This window comes from Tympanuchus pallidicinctus, unplaced genomic scaffold (assembly GCF_026119805.1).
Source record: "Tympanuchus pallidicinctus isolate F22 unplaced genomic scaffold, pur_lepc_1.0 scaffold2, whole genome shotgun sequence".
Classification (NCBI taxonomy): domain Eukaryota; kingdom Metazoa; phylum Chordata; class Aves; order Galliformes; family Phasianidae; genus Tympanuchus; species Tympanuchus pallidicinctus.
In genome coordinates this window covers 1,390,308-1,395,578 of record NW_026294721.1, presented here as the reverse complement: position 1 = coordinate 1,395,578, position 5,271 = coordinate 1,390,308, and positions in this window count along the sequence as shown.

Genomic DNA, 5,271 nt, shown 5'->3' with positions numbered 1-5,271 from the left:
GCATCTACCCCATGAGCTTGCAGGTGTGCTATGGCCCAGCTCAGTTCTCCCTAAGGGACTCTAGGCTAGGAGGAGCAATTTTCCAGGAGGAGAGAATCTTGCCCTTGACACTGGGATTTCCAAGGGTTCGACTCACTTAAAATATGAACTGCAACCAATTGAAAGCCCTGTTTGGTGCTTATTCAGAGAGCCCATAAATCTTCAAAGTCTGACTTTGCCTGCTGGACTGCCTTCAGAAGACTGAAAATAAAGCCAGAGCCAGTCCTAAATATTTCATGTCCCCATGTTCCCAAGCTCAAGTGAGTTTGACAGCTCTGGTAAGCTGTAAGGAAACAACCAGAAAAGACCATGAATCTCAGAAAAAGAAAAGCATTTCCTATCACCTCTGAAGGGAAAATATTCCTTTTGTTTCCTTACCTCTTTTAGATGGAGGGGGACAAACTGGAGGGCTCCTGTTGATAAACTGCTGTTGAAATCCAGGTGCTGAGGACCCACAGGAAATTCTTGCTCATCTGAAATGATCTGCCTGGTGAAGAGGAACCCCAGCAAGCTGCTATGAATCAAATGCAAGTTGGCTTTAAGTACTAGGGGATATTATTTTACACCTGGAAGTGCATCTTCCTAGCTGGTTTCTCCTCATTAAGGATGGTAGGCAGAGAACAGTGGGCCTGTATGGCTCTTTTCTCTTCTGTCCCTTTTCTGAGGGTAAACACAGGACCACCTTTTTCCCAGGCTGTCAATGTGGCACTTTGGAACGTGTCCCAAATTCACTTAAAATAAACAAATCTGTATGAGATCAACTTTCTCATGCTAACCAAGTCACTTCAGAATGTGAAGACAAATGCTGTGGGACACAGCCTGTGAACTTGTGTTCAGCAGGGAGGCAGTGGCACTCCTACCCCCCCCCAATTATGGCCAGACTCGTGGCACAGTGCCTGCACCCATCCCTGAATTAACACCTCTGTGTGCTTCATGACTGTGTTAGCACAACCAAATGTCACTGCACAGCCAATCCTACCCCTAAACAAGACCCAGCACTGTCTAGAGACACAAACTTGTTTCCACTGCTTGGTGGTGGAAGTGCAACCATAGAAGCATAGAATATCCTGGGTTGGAAGTGACCAGTAAGGGTCATTGAGTCCAACTCCTGTCTTCACAGAGAACCACACAAAAATCAGACTATATTTCTGAGAGTGTTGTCCAGAGGCTTACTGAACTCCAGCAATCTTGGTGCCATGACCACATCCCTGGGAAGCCACCAGTCCAGTGCCCCACCACCATCTGGTGAAAAAACCTTTCCTGATATCCAACCTGAACCATGGATTTTGTGTCCCTTGACCCATGGTTTCCGAGATGCCGATGGCTACAGAGGCCATTTTATCATAGAATCACTTTACCAAAACAATCTAGTCCAACTGTCAACTCCTCCCCACCATGCCCATAACCACATCACTCAGCGCCACATCACCGTAGTTCACCATGGATGGTGACCTCACCACCCCCTGGGCAGCTGTGCCAGTGCCTGATCACTCTGTAGGAGAAGAAACGTTTCCTAATATCAAAACTGAACTTTCTCTGGTGCAAATGCATTACCTTTCGTCTTATCACTAGTAGAAGGTGACTCTTGCCCCTTTGTAGATATGGGCTGTGTCCAATAACTGAGAACAAAGAGCTGTTTCTCTTCCTCAACTCTGTGGTGTTGGCATCCCTAGCTATGTGAGCTGTGATACTCAGGACTACTGTCCTGTCTTCAAGGAAACTCTGCTGATCAGGATAGTACCTGATAGCTCACAGTGATCAATCACAGGAAGGGCCTTGATTTACATCACACAATAATCCAGTCTGCTGTCAAACAGCAGAGGAAAGAGGCAAAGTTCCATAAAATCAGAGGTGGATGCCTGGAAAACTCATTAAAAAAAACCCCTCAAAATACAATGCATAATGCATCCTCAGCGGGCTATAATGTCTGTGTAACCCTGTGGGCAGCTGATACCACATTTATCTTCCAAATGTTACCTCTGGTCCCTTAAAACACATTATCAGAGCAAATCTGTGTTGCTGGAGGACTGGAAGCATAAATACTCCAATTAAAATCTTTATCGGTCAGACAATGCCTGAGAATTAAAGTCCTGTGCTGAGCCTGCCCATCTCCCACTGATGCCCCCTGAGATACATTGCTAAGAAACCTTTGCAAAGTAGACTGGGGAAAACACCATTTTTTTGCGGCTTGTCAGCTAATTGTGGGTTGGTGCCACTTTTCCTTTTCTTTTTTATACTTCTGCTGCTGTTGTGGTGGTGTTTTGTTTTGTTTTGTTTTGTTTTTTTCTCTGTCCCCCAACACAGAAATTCATTAGTCACAGGGGCACGAGGTTAAACGGCGCTGCGTGCAAATCGCATTTTATTTTAGGTTGCATAAGCTTCGCAGAATTTCTGCCTAATGCTTTTGTATTCTCTCATGCCCTCTCCTCCTCCGTCCCATTATTCTTGTCATTCGAACAACTAACAAGACTGATCTTGCTCACTGCGTTCTGATCCCTGCTCCCCCTCCCAGCTCTCAGTTTACTGTAGTTTTTGTTGTAATACAGCTGAACAGGGAAGATTCAAAGGCACAGAGGACCGTGAGGGATTTGCTTCCTGTCAGTCTCCGTTGAAGCACAGGTGTCTCCGTGCCCTTGAAATCTCACCAACGTGGGGAAACTGTGGGATCTTAGGCTGATCTTCGAACTCATCCTCACACTGCTCTTGTTCTGCCTCCTCCCAGCATCCTTTCAGCACTCAGGTTCATGGGTCAAGGAGTATGGAAATGAAAAGAAGCAGCAGGTTTCCACCAGCTGGGAAGATAACCTAGGAAGCCTCTGTAATAGCAGAACATGTGGTCTTGGCTCTGTATTTTTATTCTTGCTCCTTACTCTACAAGCCTCATAATGATGCTGGAGTGTCTTTCCTTCCTATTTGCGCTGTAATTACGGTCATTTGGATTCAAATCGTTTGAAGTCTTCAGACTTTAAGACTTGAAATCAGTGTATATATCTCCATCCGAATTAGCTGCCCACCCTCCATTGCTAATCAAGGGAGCAAAATGGGTACTTCTAGGAATGACTCATCGCCTCCTAAGCACATTTCTGAAGTAGACCAGATGGCTTGTATCCTGTTTCAATCCATTGGCTACAAAAGGAGCCCAAGGGGCTAGATCCAACACAGACATCTGTACTTCAGACCTTCCTGCTTGGCCAGAGGAATCCCACTGTAGATGACTGGCTCAAGAGCAGATGTGTACAATGAGGTCATCTAACCCTGGGGGAGATTTGAGTGGAACCAGTGCTTTTGGGATGGACACTGAGACACAAGACTTGGTAGTCTGAATTACATGAACATCACAAACAGTGATGACAGTGGCTCTTTCTGAGCAGGCTCTTTCAGCTATAACTGTCACTTAGGACACTGAAAAGTTTGCTGGATGTGTACCACTCTAAAGAGAAAACACAGTGACAGCTCTGAGTTGGAAAACGTGAAGTGTTTAAAAAAGATGTAAGGATGATTGGACAGGAATGGAAACGTCAGGGCAATCAGGAGAGTTTCTAGTGTTTATCTACCAATGGTTTGCTGGTTTCAGCTGTTCACCTGTCCTTATCAAAGGATCTCAGGAAGATACAGATGGAAACTTGTGTTTTGTTGTATCCTTAAATTTTGAGCTGCATTTACCATTTGTGCCAGGCTTGGGAGGTGATGACATTTAACAGATGCTGAAAAAGATAAAGAAGGGTATTACTGCTTGCTCATCCTGATGGTGATTCGGTGTTGATGCTCATGGGAGATGCTGGTTCATGGGAGGCAGGTGGGAGCCTAATCTACACGTGATGAACATGCTGTTCATTTGGCTTCCAAGGAAGTCCAGGGAACACACTCACCTGTCTGCCATTTGCTCAACCCTTACTTTGATCTTACAGAACAGGAGCAGCAGTGCTCCCATGTCCTGCTAGTGCTAAGCTCAATAGTGCCCAGCTAGTGCTCAATAATAGAACATTCAACATGGAGTCCAGAAAAATATTGTCTTCTCTCCATGATGTGGACACCAACAAAACATCCCCACATCAAAACATCTGAAGGACTCACAAAGGCCTGAGCTTTTGTTTTTTTCAGCAAGAATAACTTTTTGGCATAAAGAGACCTGGACGTCCACAAGTCATGGAAGTTCCACTTTGGAAAATGTTCTTGGGGAAGAACACTGGAGCAAAGGGGAGATGGATGTGAGATCAGTTAGAGGCCAGCCACACACTCTATCAACCTTAAGTGAACGAGCTGTCACATGAATATACAGGGAGAGGGACACAGGTTAGTAAATTAAAACCCTGACAATTCTTGACTCTGATCCAGCTTGCTAATTGGAAAGACTTCAACTGTTGCCATCCCCAGAGACCTATATCTCAATCATAGGCCTGCCCTCCCCAGGTCAACCCAAGAGCTGTTATCATCTACTGACTGATCTTTTCCTGGAAGAGGCTCAGGAGTATGAGAACAGGACAAAAGATGTTTTCTTTGCTTCTACGTGACTTCTCCAAGCTCTGCTGTGCCTGAGTGGGAGCACACATGGGAGGGACAGATACTCAGTCAGGGTCTCAACGCTGCAGGGCTGCGATCACTATCTAAGAAAATACTTTGTGCACGTTGGAGACCCTCTGGTGGTGGCTGATGGCAGAGTTACTCAGAACTGAGAGAGGATCAGTCCTCATTACCCTGATGTAATAAACAGTGAAATTTCACACTTTTAATCAAAGCTGTAACTATTATTGGTTAAGTACCAATTATGCGGGTTTACTGTAGCCTTTGGCATTGCCTAAATCCAGCATTTGATGTCTCAAAATGGTTTGGATAAAACAGTATGAAGATCAAGACGTGGGATCTGAGATACTGCTCTTGTTCAAGGGGCAGGAAATAAGTAGGTTACCTGGGTGGCATATGCAGAGAAAACCCCAAATTTATCAGTGGCTATTCTGACATAGCTAGCTGATCTGTCTCATCTTGGTTCACGAAATCATCTTGTTTCCCTTAAAGGATGCTAAAATTGTTGATACCTGTTGGCTGCACTTCTGGATGGGCACTTTTCCAGCTACACTGGGAGTAGCTCTTAGCCAGAGCTGGTCCTAGAGACTTTATTACAAAGTCACATACTCTTCATTCTCTTGATCCTTCTGTGGAAGTTATGTAAAAATTTGGCAATGTGCATTTTTTAATAATGTATCACAATGCAAATGCACAGATGTTGACTTGTGG